The 19,379-nt window shown below is 44.6% G+C and overlaps 1 long non-coding RNA gene across 1 annotated transcript; it reads left to right on the forward strand.

The window, feature by feature from the left end:
- The first annotated feature begins 7,483 nt into the window (after window positions 1-7,483).
- On the forward strand, window positions 7,484-16,513 carry LOC132813059 (uncharacterized). The gene is made up of 4 exons (XR_009643917.1): window positions 7,484-7,538; window positions 8,165-8,271; window positions 12,699-12,798; window positions 16,454-16,513. It is a non-coding gene; the product is annotated as an uncharacterized LOC132813059 (long non-coding RNA).
- The last annotated feature ends 2,866 nt before the right edge of the window (window positions 16,514-19,379 follow it).

Below are 19,379 nucleotides of genomic sequence, written 5' to 3' on the forward strand. Positions count from 1 at the left end.
AAGATCATCGGCGGATGGGATAGAGGGAGGGCGGATAGAGGGAGGGCGGATAGAGGGATGGGGATAGAGGGAGGGGGATAGAGGGGGGGGGGATAGAGGGAGGGGGGATAGAGGGAGGGGGAATAGAGGGAGGGGGGATAGAGGGAGGGCGGGTTAGAGGGAGGGCGGATAGAGGGAGGGCGGATAGAGGGAGGGCGGATAGAGGGAGGGCGGATAGAGGGAGGGCGGATAGAGGGAGGGCGGCAAAGTCCCTCATCCTGATAACGTTCTGCTCAGGACTCCAGTCACTAACTTGCTGCCAGGTTCTGATAAATAACCAAAAACACAACAGGAGTTGCACTTGCAGAGAATAAGGGAGCCACGGTTACATCAACATCAGAGCACGAGGAGGCTATTTAGCTTCGTGAGCCTATTCCACCATTCACCCAAATCATGGTCATCTTCATCATAGTGACAAATCCCTGTCTTTGTCCCATAATCCTTCAGCATTTTCATTCCAAATCTACCAACCTCCAATTTAAATTTGCAAATGATTTCCAATCAATCGCTGTTTGTGGAGCTTTATCAAACTATCCATTTCTGTGTATAAAAGTGTTCCCCGTTATTACACCTCAATGTTCTGACTCGAACACTTCATCTGTTTAATCTTTCTTCTTAAGTTAAGCCTTGGAATCCAAATATCACTTCAGTAAATCTGCACTGCACTTCCCCTCAGAGGGATACTCTCCTTCAGCCATGGTGCCCAGCCCTGACAGCTTGGTCTAACTAGGTTCGGATTTGCTGAAGCATGACTTCTAATCCTTTGGTATCTCGTCTTCTGTCGAGATCAATGTCAACATTCCACCGGCCCCTTGGTCATTTTTCTGAACCTGTTTGAGACATTTTCGTGAACTATACAGCTGGATCAATCCCACGTAGTTTCTTTGGAGTCCACTCTCTCTCTATTTCACAATCACAAAATATTCTATTTTGATCCAACCTCTCACTTGTCGACATAAACTCATCTGTCGTTGGTTTTTCATTTACTGAATCTATCAAGATTGCTTTCTAATGCTGTGCTTCCATCTACCTACACTTGGAATCGCTGTCATCTGCAGAGTCGCCCCAAATGTTGAATGTGGCTTTCCTTTCATTATGAATAGTGAATAATTAGGGCTCCAACATCGATCCGTGCAGGATATCACTAAACATATCCTTCCAATTAGAATACCTCTTACTATCTGCACAAATGTCTCTTGTTCAAATCAAATTCCTCTGCAAAAATATCTTTTGCATCTTATTACCTTTAATGAACAGTAGAAAGGTGTAAATTCAGGGACATTCTTCACATTCAGGGAAATTTGCCTTGTGTTTATCTGATTGGGGGAGCAAGGAATCCCAATAAATATTAATCGTTGTCTTCACTATATGGGAACTCGTTCACAAAGATTAACAATGTCAAGTATTTATTCTCCTTCATGATTTATAAACTCTGGGCACATTGTGACCGAGTGGGACTCGCTTTTTTTTTTCAGAAACACAGGCCCTGCCCAACTGTTGGCTCACACTTGTTACACCATATGGTCCTCGTTCTCTCCATCTGAATCTCATGGCAAGGTACCTCGAACATGGAGAGGAGCAACTATTCCAAGCACTGAGATCCCACTAATTGGTAACACGACTCACCCTAATCCATAAGAGAAGCCGACTGGTCCCGCACTACGTCCTCATCTGAACCATCCTGCTGGCTGCGTTCCTTCCCCATATGAAAGTGGTGTTGGCTCTCTGGTGGCAGAAGGGAATGGAAGGATTTCTCTTCAATCTCATCTTTAGTCATTGGCTCGTCAAACTTATGGGAGTATTCAGTGGCAACAGAAGCAGAGGCTGGAGAGACAATAAATGATTGACATTGTTCTTTGTTATTTTCCATTGCTCACTGAAAGGTTTAGAACTTGAACTTGAAGTTAAGGGCTGAGCTAGAATCTTTGGATTAACTATCTGCTCAAGGAGCAGAGTGGGGTTACAATTATTGATACAACACAACTTTGATATTGAATCATACATTGTTTAAGTTTCCTTGTGCACACCCACAGATCCAAGGAAAACACAAGGAACTTGGATTGAATAGGTTAAGCTCATGACTGAATAAAGGAATCTTGAATTAAAGCAGTGCAAGACATGTGCCTATTTGACCCACATATCCTTTGGGTAGGGAAGGAGTGCTAACGTAGCAAAAGATTTGATTGATTCAAATCATCTAACTGATGAGACACATTTCCCTGCTTAAGTCATGAGATCATTGGAAGAACAAAACATCATTTCTGGTTAAAGAATTCACCTTTCTCACCAGGTAATGAAGGCACACTGTCTCTGCAGATTGAGTCGTTGGCCACTGTTTGAACCACCTCCTCAGTAGAGCTATTTCCCTTTTGTGTGGCCAGAGGTTCTGCTTTTCTCTAAGAATGGTAAGGGTGAGCTGTCTTGTTTACTGCTGCTGCTGCTGCTCCTAGAGAAATGGCACAGAACAACACAGATGCATCGTTTCAGGACACAAAAACAGGTTCTCAGTATCTGTGATTTACACAGGCTTCCTTCCCAACCTAAACCCATCAACATAGTTTTCTTTGATTTCTTGTATTCCAAGCTCCTCTTTGAATTCATCTGTTATTTGCTTCAATTATTCCTGATGAAGTAAGTTCTACATTCAAAGTTGAAAATGTGTTGCTGTTAAAGCACAGCAGGTTAGCATCCAAGGAATAGGAAATTCGACGTTTCGGGCATAAGCCCTTCATCAGGAATGATGAAACCCTTTTTGGTAAAGACTTTATCGCCCAATGCAAATTCCACGTGAGATTTAATAGTGATTACAATTATATCCACAGATCCAGTGGGTTCTGACATTCGCAAGCAGAAACATCTTTTCCATGTCTACCCGATCAAACGTAACTGGACCATGTCACTCTTTTACAATGAGACAAGACTGTCCAATCTTACTTGATGAATTCAAATTCAGTTTGAATATAATTCCAGTAACTATTCTTTATCTTCCCTACTGCCTCTACATTCATATTACAATATGAAGATCGGAACTGTTTGCAGTGCTCCAAGGGTGATCTGTCCATGGTTCTACACATATCGAACACATTTCCATTCTGTCGTCCCAGAAATAAACCCATGATACACTTTTCTGTGTAACCTCACAAACTGGTGCCATTTGCTGCCAGTCACTCATTGCTATCTCCAGATCCCTCTGCCCTATTTAAGGACATATTTCCAAAGAGGAAGTGGTCTCTTTATTCTTTTGACCACAGTGTACTACCTCACACATGGGTGGAGGTTAATCTTCCACAGCTTTGACTGCAATATTCCCTTAACCAAATCTTCCCAACAGTAAGTCTTCCTAAAAACAAAACGCCAACATATTAATGTACTTAATGTCGTCAACTATTTCTTATTTGAAAAGCACTAACTGTCGAGCTCAGTTTTGAACAAACATCCTCTGCCACAGTTATCAAAATGCCACAAGCTGAACGACAACCACTATTTACATTCATATTCACTGCAGCCTAAGAATGAGAGGTGGTATCATTGAGGGTCTATAAAATGGTCAAGGGATTGACCAAGTAGAGGCAGAGAAGATGATTCAATCTACAATGACTCGTCCTAAGTTTACAATGAAGGGAAAGTTGGAGGAATTACTTCTCTCAGAGGATGGTGAACCTGGGGAATTCCCTATCTCAGAACACTGTGGATTCTGGGACATGAAGTAAATTTAAATAAGAGACACACAGACTTTTAATCAGTAATGGGTTGAAGAGTTAAGGAGGGCTGGCAGGAAAGTGGTGTTCAGGCCAAGATGAGATTCACAATCAAGCTGCCTAAACTTTAAACATGAACACTTCTTAATAGTTCACTAGATCCTAACGAAATATTTTGTGCAAAACAAATCACATGATACATAGTTATTCAGAGAACAAAACAAGTTTGTTCATTGAAGAACCCAGAGGAAAAGGTGATGAAACAATGTGAGTTTGATATACCTCAATCATCATTTCAAGTGCATTCTCGGCATAAATTCTCCTTTTCCTCCTCGAAGTATTCAACTTCTTGAATAATTGAGAGAATGAAGTCACAGTTGTACAATATAATAAATCAGACCCTTCAGTCCAACTTGTCCATGCTGACCAGATATCCTAAATTAATCTAGTCCCATTTGCCAGCATTTGTTCCATATCCATCTTAGACCATAAGACATAGGAGTGGAAGTAAGGCCATTCGGCCCATCGAGTCCACTCCGCCATTCAATCATGGCTGATGGGCATTTCAACTCCACTTACCAGCATTCTCCCCGTAGCCCTTAATTCCTCGAGGCAACAAGAATCTATCAATCTTAAACCCTTTCTACTGATTATCAGTTTATTTTACTTTATCAGCACTTGAAATACTGACTTTTTTTTTCTCCTAATATTGATGAAAGAAAACATAACTTCATTCATCCAAGTTAATTTTGTAATCTTTCACAAAGAAGCAAGTGAGAACAACATATAGCTGAGTGCAAACCAAAATACTGCAGCTGCACGATATCTGGGAACACTCTAAAGGTGAGGCACTCCTACTTTGGTGTAACTTGCAGTCTGGCCAAATTGTAGCAAAATGCTGTTCAGTTTTATCTGCAAACTATTGAATAAAATCCTCCTTGCACGGAGGCAGCATGTTGGGATGTCATTTTTAAAATATATTATTATCAAAGTTACTCACAATTCAGAGTGATCACTTGGTGCTGTCTGCATAACACAGTACGAAAAGGAATTAACAGTAAAAAAACACAATAACCCAAACTCAGAGTCACAAATTCATTGATGTTGCTTGGGTCCAGCATTTATAAGTAATCAATTTTTAGAAATAACTACAGATACATTTACTAACTATATTGGAGTACACTCAAGTTTCTTAATGAACAGTGACAGGATTGGACAGAGTCCGCATAGATTTAAGAGAGGGGAATCATACTTAGCAAATCTACTGAAGGAATCCACAGAGTCAAATATTAAAGTAAGAAATTGCAGGACAGTTAGAAAAGCTTATCATTAAACATGGTAGACTGGGTTTTGTGAAAGAGAAAGTATATTTGACAAATTTGCGACAGTTCACTGAGGAGATAACTAGCAGGGCAATCCAATGATGTTCTGTATTTGGAATTTAAAAATGCAAATGATAGGGAGCTACATAAAAGTGAATTGCACAATTGAGGAGCTCATGGTATCGGGGTAATGCATTAGCATGGATTGAGGATTGGTTAACCACACTGGCTGTTGCTGAGTCCTCACTTGCAGTGCTGTATACAATGTTAGCTCCCATATTTAATAAAGGATAAACCAACATCGGAGACCATTCAAAACAGATTCACTTAGCTGCTTCAAGCATGAAAGGGTTGACCTATCAAGAATAGATAAGCAGGGATGATGTTATGGAAACAAGATTCTGAGGAGCTTGACAGGGTGGACGTTGACTAGATCTTCCAGCACCAGTGAAGTCTCAAACAAGGGAACATTCATTTTAGAAAAAGTAAAGATTTTTTTCTCTCAGTGAATGGCTAGAATTTTCTCACCCAAACTTTTGTGAAAGTTAAATGTGGGAGGGGAATGGTTGGGTTACTCTTCGGAGTGTTGTTCTGGCTTGTTGGGCGGAAGGGCCTGTTTCCACACAGTAGGGAATCTATGATTCTATCTCAAATTATTTTAAAAAGGGTAGATAGAGTTTTGAAATATTGAGCAGTTGAAGGCTATGCGGATCAAGCATAAAAGAGGTATTGAGGCCTGGGTTGGCCCAGCCATGATCTGACAGAATGGGGAACAAGCTGAAAGGGATGAATTGCCTATGCCTGCTCCGATTCCTTGAGGCTCCGTTTCATTTTATTTGTCTCCAAAGAAGAGTGTGATACAATGTGCTAAAGATCTCAGATGTTGTGAAAATGGGGTGTTTATGTACTGATTCAAATGGCATTGATTCATCAGTCACAGCTATACAGTAATGAGTAGGAAGGCAGTGCCCTCCATGAATAAAGGAAATCTACTGCAGAGCTCACGCAAAGGGAATTCTTACCCTCAGCAAACTCTCAACCACCCGACCTCTTGCAAAAATGCCATCCCATTTTCCAATTCCTCCTTCTCCGTCATATCTGCTCCCAGGAGGACCAGTTCCATCAGAGAACACACCAAATGGCCTCTTTTTTTAGAGACTGCAATTTCCCTTCCCATGTGGTTAAAGATGCCCTCCAACACATCTCGTCCACATCCCGCACCTCCGCCCTCCACACCCCACCCCTCTAACCATAACAAGGACAGAACGCCCCTGGGGCTCACCTTCCACCCTATAAACCTTCGCATAAACCAAATTATCCACCAACATTTCAGCCACCTCCAAAAAGACCCCACCACCAGGGATATATTTCCCTCCCCACCCCTTCCCGCCTTCTGCAAAGACCATTCCCTCCGTGACTACCTGGTCAGGTCCACGCCCCCTACAACCCACCCTCCCATCCTGGCACTTTCCCCTGCCACCGCAAGAACTGTAAAACCTGTGCGCACACCTCCTCCCTCACCTCTAACCAAGGCCCTAAAGGAGCCTTCCACATCCATCAAAGTTTTACCTAAACATCCACCAGTTTCATTTATTGTATCCGCTGCTCCCGATGTGGTCTCCTCTACACTGGGGAGACTGGGGCGCCTCCTAGCAGAGCGCTTCAGGGAACATCTCCGGGACACCCCAACAAATCCATCACACTGCCCCGTAGCCCAACATTTCAACTCCCCCTCCCACTCTGCCGAGGACATGGAGGTCCTGGGCCTCCTTCACGCCGCTCCCTTACCACCAGACGCCTGGAGGAAGAACGCCTCATCTTCTGCCTCAGAACACTTCAACCCCAGGGCATCAATGTGGACTTCAACAGTTTCCTCATTTCCCCTTCCCCCACCTCACCCTAGTTCAAACTTCCAGCTCAGCACTGTCCCCATGACTTGTCCGGACTTGCCCCACCTTCCTGTCTTCTTTCCCACCTATCCACTCCACCCTCTCCTCCCTGACCTGTCACCTTCATCCTCTCCCCCACTCACCCATTGGACTCTATGCTACTTTCTCCCCGCCCTCCTCTCGCTTATCTCTCCACGCTTCAGGCTCACTGCCTTTATTCCTGATGAAGGGCTTTTTCTCTGCACTTTGGATGCTGCATGAACTGCTGTGCTCTTCCAGCACCACTGACCCAGAATCTGGGTTCCAGCATCTGCAGTCATTGTTGTTACCTCCCATCACATGACCCAACATCTCAGCACAAGCAGGACACACTGCGCATGCTCCAGCCAACAGTGACCCCAGGTGATTGATGTCAGCACCGGACCAATGAAAGGACGGTGGGCGGAGCTGGAGGACCTTGCGGGAGGTTGATCCTCCAACCAATCACAGTGAATGAAGGGCGGGGCTAAGGTAAACCATGTGATCACCCTCGCGCCCGACGCAGAGTCGCTGTAATAAATGCTCGGGAAGTTATAGAGAGAAAGGATACGGTAAGGAAAGAAATAATCAGGGAAATGTGAGAGAAGCTGTGATGTCATGAGCGGAGAGGTTTTACAAACAAATTGTGCACGTCGGAAAACACAAATTTGAACGTCCCAGTCCCGTGTTTGCAGTAAATGGGGAATTGCCTCAGCGGCTGCAGGCCTGAGTGAGCGCCGCCATCTTTATTCGGGACAACGATTCACTGGACACGTGCGGAGCCGCCATCTTTGTAGGGGGCAAGGTGCAGCCAGGCGCATGTGCAGCCTCTCTCTAGTACAGAGTCATTGTGATGACAGCAGCCAATCCTGCTCTGATTCACCTCTGGGCTCCCTCAGGACCACTTTGTCAATGTCTAGCTTCCTCAGTCTCCAACCATGGGGGTATGTTTGGTCTGTTTAATACTGTATTATTACTTTTACAGACCATTTGTAAATGAATTTTTCACGTGGCCCAGCCCCTGACCATGTGCTGCTCTAATATCAGATTATTTTGTCTTGAATATTTTTGAGTCAAGAATTCTTTTTTCCAATATACAAGTGTGTTTTCCTTCAGTTTCTGACTATCAAATTCTGCACCACTTTCATTCCCTGTCATGCATTTTGCACCCCCTTGAACTGTGTTTCTCTTTCCACAGATCCCAGTGATTAATGCCAAAGCCCTGTTGCCTGTGGAGAGGGTGATGCTTGACTTTCTTGTACAGCTGCAGTTTGTGTGGTGAAGGTGCTCCCACAATGTGGTTGGGTAAGTGGCATTACAGATTATTCATTACAGCAACAGTGATGATTTGAAGATAATGTCCAAACCAAGAACAGTTTGTAATTTTATTATCATGCTTATAATTTCATATAAAATATCATTGAGAATTTTAGATATAAAGCCAGAGATGGAGATATTAGGTCAGGTGACCAAAAGCATTGCCAAAAAGCAGGTTTTGAGGGATGTCTTAAAGGTGGAACGCAGACCTGTGATGTTTTGTCTGCAAATTCCAGACCATGTTGCTTTAGCAACTGTAGAATCAGCTACACAGTTGAAGTAATGAATTAACAAATTATTAGGAGTCTCGAAGTAAATGGATTGACGAGGTCTCAAAGGATGTGTGGTGCATGGAGCTAGGGATGAGAACAGCCAGGAATCAAGTCACGAATGAGAATTTTAAATTGTTGTTGCTTATAGGAGCCTTTTGACGGGTGAACACATTTGGGGAGAAGTGAGCACGTGGGCGATAGAGCTTTCAATTTTTCTTGAGATTACAGGGAGGTTGAATTTGGGAGGCTGGCCAGGAGTGTGTTTGGATAATTTAAGTCTGGAGATAACACACGATGGATGAGAGTTTCAGTATATGAGCTGAGATGAGGGTGGAATCAGCTAGAAATAGTGGTGTTGGAGTGGGACTGGGCTGTCACTCTTACCTCACCTCTGGGATTCAGCTGGTTGTCAGGTTGTGAATCAGGTGGTAACACAATCGGGAGCTGAGTGGCCCTGGTGGAGCCTAAAATGAGTGTCACTCAGTTGGCTGTTGCTAAGCAGCTGCTTGATAGCCCTGTTGATGAATACTTACATCACTTTCCTGCTGATCGAGGGAAATTGCCTGGGTCGGAGTTGACCTGTGTTTTTGTGTTGAACATCCCTGGGCAATGTTCCACATTGTCAGTCAATGCCAGTGCTGGATGGGTACGTGGCTTTGTGGGTGGCAAGTTCTGGTGCACAAGTTATCAGTATAATTGCCAGAATGTTAGCAGGACCCATAGCCTTTACACTACTTAACCATTTCTTGGTCTTATTCGAACTAAGTCAAACTGACTTAAAACTCACGTGTGTGATTTTGGAAACCACTGTTGAAGGCTGAGATGGATCATCCCACTTTGCAACTGGCTGAGAATTGCTGCAAATGCTGCATGGATGTGTGAGATCCCTCCGTTAGTTAGGGTGGGGATATCTGTTGTGCTTCCTGCAACAAGTTGATTAATTGTCCATTACCATTCACAAGTGGGTGTGGCAGAATTCTGATCTGATCCATTGGTTGTGGGATCGTTTAGCTCTGTTGCTTGATGCTGATGCTGTTTAAAATGCAGATGGTCCCGTTTGGTAGCTTCAACAGGTTGGCACTGCATTTTTAGGTATGCCTGGTGCTGCTCATGGCATGCCATCCTTTCCTGTCCATTGTGATGGGTGAGTGCGGGATGTACAAACCCATGAGATTACAGATTGTGCTGGAGTACAGTTCTGTTGCTGTTGTTATCCCACAGTGCCTCAGATATCCAGTTTGAGATCCTACATCTGTCCCATTTAGCATGGTGATAGTACCACTCAGCACAAGGGAGGTTTTTCTCAACTTTAAGGTGAGGCTTTGTCTCCAAAAAGACTGTGGGATGGTCGCTCTTGTCATGGACAGATACATTTGCAGCTGATAGATTCATACTGATAAGATCTAGTATGTTTTTCCATCTTGCTGGTTCCGTGACCGCCTGCTGCAAACCCAGTTGAGCAGCTATGTCCTTGAGGACCCGACCAGTCAGTCAGTAATCCTGCAGCTGAGCTACTCTTGGTAGAGGACATTGAAATCCTGTACCCAGAGTAGGCTTGTCACCATTTTATTGCCTCAGTGCTTCCTCCAAGTGTTATTCAACATGGAGTAGCACTGATCCGTCAGCCGTGGGAGCACAGTACGTGGTAATCAGCAGGAGCCATGAGACTTCCTGGTGTCCAAAGTTAATGCTGAGTACTCCCAGGGCAAAAGGTGTGTACATCACTGTGCCATCGCCTCTGCCTGGTCTGTCCTGCTGGTGGGACAGGACATATCCAGAGATTTCAGGAGAAAGTGAAGACTGCAGATGCTGGAGATCAGAGTGGAGAGTATGGTGCTGGAAAAGCACAGCAGGTCAGGCTGATGAAAGGCTTAGGCTCGAAACATCGATTCTCCTTCGCCTCAGATGCTGCCTCACCTTGTTATGCTTTTCCATCATCACACTCTCGATATCTAGGGATGGTGATGGTGGTGTCTAGCCATTATCTGTAAGGGATGACTCTGTGAGGATGACTATGTCAGGCTGTTCCTTGACTAGTCTGTGAGACAGCTCGCCACGTTTTGGCACAAAAAACCCGGATGTTAGTGAGCAGGATGTTGCAGAGCCGAGAGGGCTGATTCTGTGGTTGTATTTTCTGGTGCCTTGTTAGATGCCAAGTGGTCCATCCAGTTTCATTCCTTTGTTGAGACTTTGCAGTGATTAATGCAGTGAGTAACTTGTTGGGCGACTGTCAGGTTGGCAGGATATTTTCTGCCATTGACAATAGTTCCATGGAAATCAGGAGATTCCTAATTCGTTATTATTTCATGAATTCAGATTCCATCGTCTGCCGAGCTGGGATTCGAACAGGGACTTCAGTTGTACATTTTAATATTCTGGATAAAAGTTAAATACATTAGGTTTGTTCACTCATTTTAAACATCACTAACCCTGGTTTTGTTTCTTTGTAAACACTGCCCACCATCCTGTCTCCTTCATCCTTCTCTCCAACAACAAGAGCAACGAGCACACTGAGTTTCTCTGTCACTAAGACTGAGACAATCCGACCAGCTGCCTCTGCTGCTTCCCTCCCTCCCACTAGCCCACTGAGACAAACTGCCTCACATGGTGTTCCTGAATTTTGTCCCAAACTTACATCTTTCTCCTCTTGTCAAGTCTTATCAGAGCTCATCTTGATCTTTTCCTAGTCTCGCTAAACCACAGACATTCCAACTCTGTTTCCTCCCCGTCACTCCCCCCTCGCCAATTCACAGATATTGTTCCTTGTTCTGTCTGTCTGTCTTTTCTGGTTATGTCCTTCTCATCCATTCTGCAAAAAAAAACTAACATTTAACCTCACCATCATTTGTAAATCCTGCTCCATCCCCAGTCTCCCTTTCCTTTATGAATTCCTTGTATTTGGTGTCCCTCCAGGATCTATCCTTGGTCCCTACTGTTTATCACCTACATACTGCCAGGAGGTGACATTGTCTAAAAGCACAGTGTGAGGTTTGACATGTACACTGACGATGCCCAGCTCTCCCTCCCCATCATCCCTCTCCATTGCTCCACTGTTACTCAGTTATCAAACGGCTTCTCACATTCCCACTACTTTATTAACTGCAGTTTCCTCCGATGAAACATTGTTACGGTTAAATCCATTACCTTCAGTTGCTAATACAAATTCCTTTCCCTTACTGCTGAGCCCCTCCCTCTCACTGGGTGCAGTCTGAGGTAGAACTAGACTCTTCACAATATTGCTGTCATATCTGACTTCAAGGTGACCTTCTAATCAGACATCTACACAATCACAAACACCAGGAATTCCAATCTCTGAAACGTTGCTTGTCTCCACCTCACCCCAGCTCCATTGCTACTGAAACCCCTTACCCGTGTCTGTGTTACCTTAAACTTGGTGAATCCGAAACAGAACCCTTGATTTTGTGACTGGCCCAGAATCTGCTGGCTTTCAGTGTTTCCTGCACAATTACCCCAGATCCCTTTCTGGTGCAGCTTTCTACAGATTCCACCATGTAAATAGCACTCTGTTCTCTTATTGTCCCCTCCAAACTGACCGACTTGACATCTTCCCAAATTATACTCCATCTGACAACTTGTTGCCCCCTTCTCCTGTGTATCTCTCTCTCTTCACAATCCTCTTAGCACTTTACAGTTATGCCTTTTCTAGGAATTTCCCCCCCCCCACCCATTCTTCTAAACATTTACTGGGAACAGTGGGCAGTGTGAAGCATGCAGAGATGCTCTGTTTTTAGAGATACTCTATGGGAGGAACTTGCTGCCCATTGGTCAGAATGGAGACAACTTGCCCATCGAGCTGCATGAACCTTTCACCCCCCCCCCCCCCCCATGTCTTATTGATGAGGCACAGCGGCAGCACGGAAGGGAAAAAAAAAGAAGCAAATCCTGCTCTCCGCATCTCACTGACTCCTGGAATATTCTGTCCCATGTGTCAAAAATCTGCCCTGTTCAGTCGCATGAAATCCCAAGGTGGAAACTCACAGAAACCCACAGAGGTTTCCCCCTGAACTGACTGCTGACCTCCACAAGGGGTAATGTGTCCAGTCATCCTGGGCCAGGAGGAGGAGATGGTGTGAGTTTCTAACCTGAACTGACAGTGATGGAGTTTATAAACGTGTATTACAGGATACTACAGGTGGACATTCAGATGGTAATCTCAGTCATTGTAACACCAAACTCTGATTGAATTAGTCAATTCATCAGGACCTGGATATTCGCATTGTGTGTGAGTATTGTATTCCATCTGAATCCCATTTGCTGCATAAAAGTTCTCTTTGAATCTTCCCAAACCTTTTATGTGTGTCCTGTAATCCTTGTATAATGAGCTGATGGGTGTAAGGTTTATTATTATAATGTATAATTTCTGTAAATCCCTCTGTCACAGCTCCCCTCAATTGCCTTTGCTACAAGGAGAACAACCTCAGTTTCCCCAAACCCCTGATTCCCCAGTGTCTGTTTGATTAGATTACTTAGTGTGGAAACAGGCCCTTCGGCCCAACAAGTCCACACCGACCCGCCAAAGCGCAACCCACCCATACCCCTACATTTACCCCTTACCTAACACTAGGGGCAATTTGGCATGGCCAATTCACCTGACCCGCACATCTTTGGACTGTGGGAGGAAACCAGAACTCCCGGAGGAAACCCACGCAGACACGGGGTGAACGTGCAAACTCCACACAGTCAGTCACCTGAGTCGGGAATTGAACCCAGGTCTCTGGCGCTGTGAGGCAGCAGTGCTAACCACTGTGCCAGCATGCCGCCCACGGCTCTCTATAAGACACACATCAGGATTGTGTTGGAACGTTCTCCACTTGCCTACATCAGTGCAGCCCCCAACAATATTAAAGAAAGTGAACATCCTCCAGGACAAAGCACTGTGCCTGAGTGGTGTCCCATCCACCCCTTCAGCATTCCCTCTCCCCATCCCAGAGACACAGTGGCATCACTGTGTAAAAGGGAAAGGCAGCATTGTCCTCCCAGACCATAGGGCTGCTCTCTCATTAGGGAGGAAACTGGAGCCCCTGGAAGAAACCCATGCGGACACTGGGAGAATGGGCAAGTCCCACAGAGACAGTTGTCTAAAGCTGGAAACGAACCTGGGGCCCTGGCAGCAGGGCTAATCACTGAGCCACTGTGCCACCCTCAAATTGTAATTTGATTCACAACTACCACTTCCTCTGATAGTTCATTCCACACACAAACCATTGTCTGAACAAATATTTTTTAAAAATCCCCGAATCTCTTTTTAAAGCTGTTCTGCTGTCACCTTAAAAGCTGTGTACCCAGTCTTGAATCGGGTTCCTTCCTGGAAAGGACACCTGCTGTTCACATTACTGATACCACCCATCCATGATTTGAGTCTAATAAGGTCACTCCTCAGCCTCCTGCGCGCCAGTGAAAGACGTCGCAGCCTATCCAGCCTCTGCTTATAATTCAGACTATCCATTCCCCTCAACATCCTGGTAAATCGCTTTTGAATCCGCTCCAAATACATAATGTCCTCCCGATATCAGCATGGCCAGAACTGGACACAGAATTCCAGAAAAGGCCTCCCCAACATCCAAAATAACATCCCAACTCTTGTACTCCAAGGTCTGAGCAATGGTGACAAGTGTGCTAAGCATCTTCTTAACCACCCTGTCTACATGTGACACAGACTTGAAAGACCCGAACCCCTCGGCCTCTTTGTTCCATATCGCTCCTCGATGCCCTGTTTTTAATTAGTGTAAGTCTGCTCTCGTTTGTTTTATCAAGATGTAATATTTTGCATTTATTCCAATCCAAAAATACCAAAAAAATCCTGAGCATTAAAGACAGTGGGAGTATACTTAAGAGGGAACTCAGGAGGGCAAAAAGGGGACATGAGATAGCTTTGGCAAATAGAGTTATGAATAATCCCAAGGGTGTTTATAAATATATTAAGAACAAAAGGGTAACTCGAGAGAGAATAGGGCTCTTCAAAGATCAGCAAGGTAGCCTACGTGTGGAGCCGCAGGAGATGGGAGAGATACTAACAAAATATTTTGCATCAGTGTTTACTGTGGAGAAGGACATGGGCAATATAGAATGTGGGAAAATAGAAGTTGAATATGTCCATCTTACAGCGGAGGACGTGCTGGGTGTCTTGTAACCTGTAAAGCTTGGTTAATCCCCAGCACCTGATCAGGTGTACCCTAGAGCTCTGTGGGAAGTTGGGAATGTGACTGCTGGGCCTCTTGCTGAGATATTTTGTATCATCGATTATCACAGACGAAATGCCGAAAGACTAGAGGTTGGTTAACATGGTGCCACTATTTAAGAAAGGTGGTAAGGACAAGCCAGGGAACTAACGACCGGTGAGCCTGGGCAAGTTGTTGGGGGGAATCCTGAGGAACAAGATGCATGTGTATACTGAAAAGCAAGGATTGATTAGTGATAGTCAGCATGACTTTGTGCATGTCTCTCAAACTTGATTGAGTTAATTGAAGATGTATCAAAGAGGATTGATGAGGGCAGAGAGGTGGACGTGATCTATGGAATTCAGTAAGGTACTGGACAAGCTTCCCCATGGAAGACTGCTTAGCAAAGTTAGATCTCATGGCATACAGGGAGAACTAACCGTTTGGATACAGAACTGGCTCAAATGTAGAAGGCAGGGTGGTGGTGGAGGGTTGTTTTTCAGATTGGAGGCATGTGACCAGTAGAGTGCCGTAAAGACCAGTGTTGGGTCCACTACTTTTTGTCGCTTATATATATGATTTAGATATGAGCATAGGAGGTATAGTTAGTAAGTTTGCAGATGACACCAAAATTAGAGGTATAGTGGACAGCGAAGAAGGTTACCTCAGACTACAACAGGATGTTGTTCAGATGGGTGAGAAGTGGCAGATGGAGTTTAATTCAGATAAATGTGACGTGCTGCATTTTAAAAAAGCAAATCTTAACAGGACTGATACACTTAGTGGCAAATTCCTAGATAGTGTTGATGAACAAAGATATCTTGCAGTGCAGGTTCATATTTCCTTGAAAGTAGAGTTGCAGGTAGATAGGATACTGAAGAAAATGTTTAGAATACATTCTTTTATTGATCAGAGCATTCAGTATAGAAGTTGGAAGGTGATTACAGGACATTGGTTAGGCCTCTTTTGGAATATTGTGTGCAATTCTGTTCTCCGTGAATCGGAAGGATGTTGTGAAACTTGAGGTTCAGCAAAGATTTACAAGGATACTGTCAGGGTTTGAGCTGCAGAAAGAGAGCAAAAAGGCTGGGGCTTTCTTTCCCTGGAGCATCAGAGACTGAGGGGTGACCTCCATAGAGGTTTATAAAATCATTAGTAGCATGGATAGGGTAACCAGACAAGGTCTTTTCCCTGAGTAGGAGAGTCCAGAAATAGAGAGCATAAGTTGAGGGTGAGAGGGGAAAGATATAAAAGGGAACTAAGGAGCAACTTTTTCATGCAGAGAGTGGTGCCTGAATGGAATAAGCTGCCAGAAGAAGTAGTGGAGGCTGACAATTACAGTATTTTAAAGGCATTTGGATACTTGACATGAATAGGAAAGATTTAGAGGGATATGGCCCAGGTGCTGGCAAGAGGGATAAGATTAGGTTCGGATATCTGGTCGGCATGGACAAATTTGACCGAAGGTTCTGTTTAGTGCTGTTCATCTGTGACTCACAGCTCAGTGGGTTTCGGTCCCTTCAAAGATAAATCTTTATCTGTTTTATTTTAGTAAAGCTACAACATTCAGTAGGGCGACAGTTTATTTCTTTAAATACACATCTTATGATAATTTGATAAAGTTTTTTAATATAAAATATTGGTACTAATTTATTCTAGAGTCATGTTTTGTAAAGCTGTAAGATTGTGTGCCTTTTTCTGGGTCTGTGGACTGTTAAGGTGCAGAGATGGCCATTCGTACAGTGATGTGCTCTTCCTGTTGGATGTGGGAGATTAAGGAAAGTTTCAATGATCTGATTGTCTGCAGGAAGTGAGGATGCAAATCCTGTAGGATTTCCTGGATCAGATGGAGCAATGGTTAAAGGTAATGAAGAATTTACAGGAGCATGGGGGTGTGATAGGTGGCAGTTTCAGAAAGGTAGGAAAACTGCCGATCCAGTCAGGTAGATGGGTTTCCTCTAGGAAATGGAGGAGCGGAAGGCAAGTAGTGCAGGAGTCTCCTGTGGTTATTTCCATCTCCAACAAGTATACTGTTTTGGAAAGCGTCGGGGGTCACATTTTCAGGGGAATATCGCACTGACAGCCAAGTTACTAGTGTAATGAATCTAGTATAATGTGAGGTATAACAGGTTCCACGCAATCGATGGTGATAGGGGGCTCTCTAGTCTGCAGCACAGACTGCAGTTTCTGTAGCTGATAGTGAGACCTCAGAGTGGGGTGGTGCCTCCCTACTGTCTGGGTGAAGGATGGCTCCGAGGGTGCAGAATATTCTGAAAGGGGAGAATGATCAGTGGGAGGTCGCTGTGCATTGGTACCAGTGACATAAGAGAAAAGGATGAAGTACTGATGACAGAATATAGCAAATTAGCCTGGAGGATAATAAGCAGGATCTTGTGGGTCGTAATATCTGGATTACTCCCGGTGCCACATGCTAGCGAGAGCAGGAATAGCAGGGTAGAGCAGATGAATGCGTGGCCAAGGATCTGATACAGGGGAGAAGGATTCCCATTTTTGGATCATTGGAATCTCTGCTGGGGGAGAGGTGACGTGCATAACAAGGATGGATTACACCTGAATTGGAAGGTGTCTAATATCCAAGCAGGGAGATTTGCTAGTGCTACTCGGGAGGCATTAAACCAGTGAGGGCGTGGGGGTAATCCTAAAGAGATAGTGAGAAAGGAGGTAACCCTGAGGCTGGTACAGTTGAGAAGTTAGACAGGCACGGGCAAGGCACAGAATGAGGTAGGACTGACAAGGTACAATAGACAATCGGTGCAGGAATAGGCCATTCTGCCCTTTGAGCCAGCACCACCATTCATTATGATCATGGCTGATCGTCCACAATCAGTATCCTGTTCCTGTCTTATCTCCATAACACTTGATTCCATTATCTTTAACAGTTCTGTCCATCTCTTTCTTGAAATTATCCAGAGACTTGGCCTCCACTGCCTTCTGGGGCAGTGCATTCCATGTGTCCACTACTCTCTGGGTGAAGACGTTTCTCCTCAACTCTCTTCTAAATGGCCTCTCCCTTATTTTTAACCTGTGTCCTCTGGTTCTGGACTCACCCATCCGTGGGAACATGCATCCTGCCTCCAGAGTGTTCAACACTTCAATAATCTTGTAGGTCTCAATCAGATCCCCTCTCATTCTTCTAAATTCAAGTATACACAAACTCAGTCGCTCCAATCTTTCAACATATGATCATTCCGCCAATTCCGGGAATTGTCCTCGTGAACCTACCCAACACTCCCTCAATAGTCACAATGCTCTTCCTCAAATGTGGAGACCAAAACTGCACACAATACTCCAGGTGCGGTCTTACCAGGGCCCTGTACAACTGCAGAAGGACCTCTTTGCTCCTCTATTCAATTCCTCTTGTTATGAGGGCCAGCATGCAGTGAGCTTTCTTCACTACCTGCTGTACCTGCATGCTTGCTTTCATTGACTGATGTACATGAATACCGAGATCTCGTTGTACTTCCCCTTTACCAAACTTGACTCCTTTTAGATAGTCATCTGCCTTCCTGTTCTTGCCTCCAAAGTGGATAACCACACATTTATCCACATTCAACTGCATCTGCTATGCATCCGCCCACTCACCTAGCCTGTCCAAGTGAACCTGTATTCTCATAACATCCTCCTCACATTTCACCCTGCCACCCAGCTTTGTGTCATCAGCAAATTTGCTAATATTACGTTTAAGATGTTCATCTATATTATTAATGTATATTATCAACAGCTGTGGTCCCAGCACCGAACCTTGTGGTACCCCACTAGTCACTGCCTGCCATTCCGAAAGGAAGCGTTTATCACTCCTCTTTGCTTCCTGTCAGCCAGCCAATTTTCAATCCAAGTCAGTATATTCCCCTTTGTAAATCCATGCTGACTCTGACGAATCCTATTACTGCTATCCAAATGAGCCATAATTTCATCTTTTGTAATTGACTCAGCGTCATTCTCACCACTGACATCAGACTAACCGGTCTATAATTCCTTGTTTTATCTCTCCCAACTTTTTTTGAAAAGTGGGATAACATTAGCCACCCTCCAATCTGACTCTACATCTCCTGATTCTGTGTATCCCCCTTTCCCAAGGGACTGAACGTCATCCCTCATCAACAGGGCCATCCCACCCCCTCTGCCCATCAGTCTGTCCTTTTGATAGCACTGCACTGCATTTATTCCAATGCAAGAGGTTTTACAGGGAAAGCAGATGAGCTTAAGATATGGTTTTGAACATGGGACTGGGATATAGTGGGTATGACAGAAACGTGGCTTAGGTTGGACAGGCCAGGTAGCTTAATGTTCCAGGGAATAGATATGAGGAAGGGTAGAAAGGGGGATAAGAGGGAAGGTGGAATGGTGTTTTTGAGTAGGGATAACATTATTGTTGTGCTTAGGGAGGATATTCATGGGGGTTCGCCCGTTGAAATTACTTGGGTGGAACTGGGAAATAAGAACAGGACGATCACCTTATTGAGGTTGTCTGTGTGGGTTTCATCCAGGTGTTCTGGTTTCCTCCCACAGTCCAAAGGTGTGCAGGTTGGGTGGAGAATCCAGGCTGGATTGCCGTATTGTTCAGGGATGGGCAGGTGGGTGGATTGGCCATGGGAAATGTTCAGGGATGTGCAGGCTAGGTGGA

This window comes from Hemiscyllium ocellatum, unplaced genomic scaffold (assembly GCF_020745735.1).
Source record: "Hemiscyllium ocellatum isolate sHemOce1 unplaced genomic scaffold, sHemOce1.pat.X.cur. scaffold_316_pat_ctg1, whole genome shotgun sequence".
NCBI classification, from domain to species: domain Eukaryota; kingdom Metazoa; phylum Chordata; class Chondrichthyes; order Orectolobiformes; family Hemiscylliidae; genus Hemiscyllium; species Hemiscyllium ocellatum.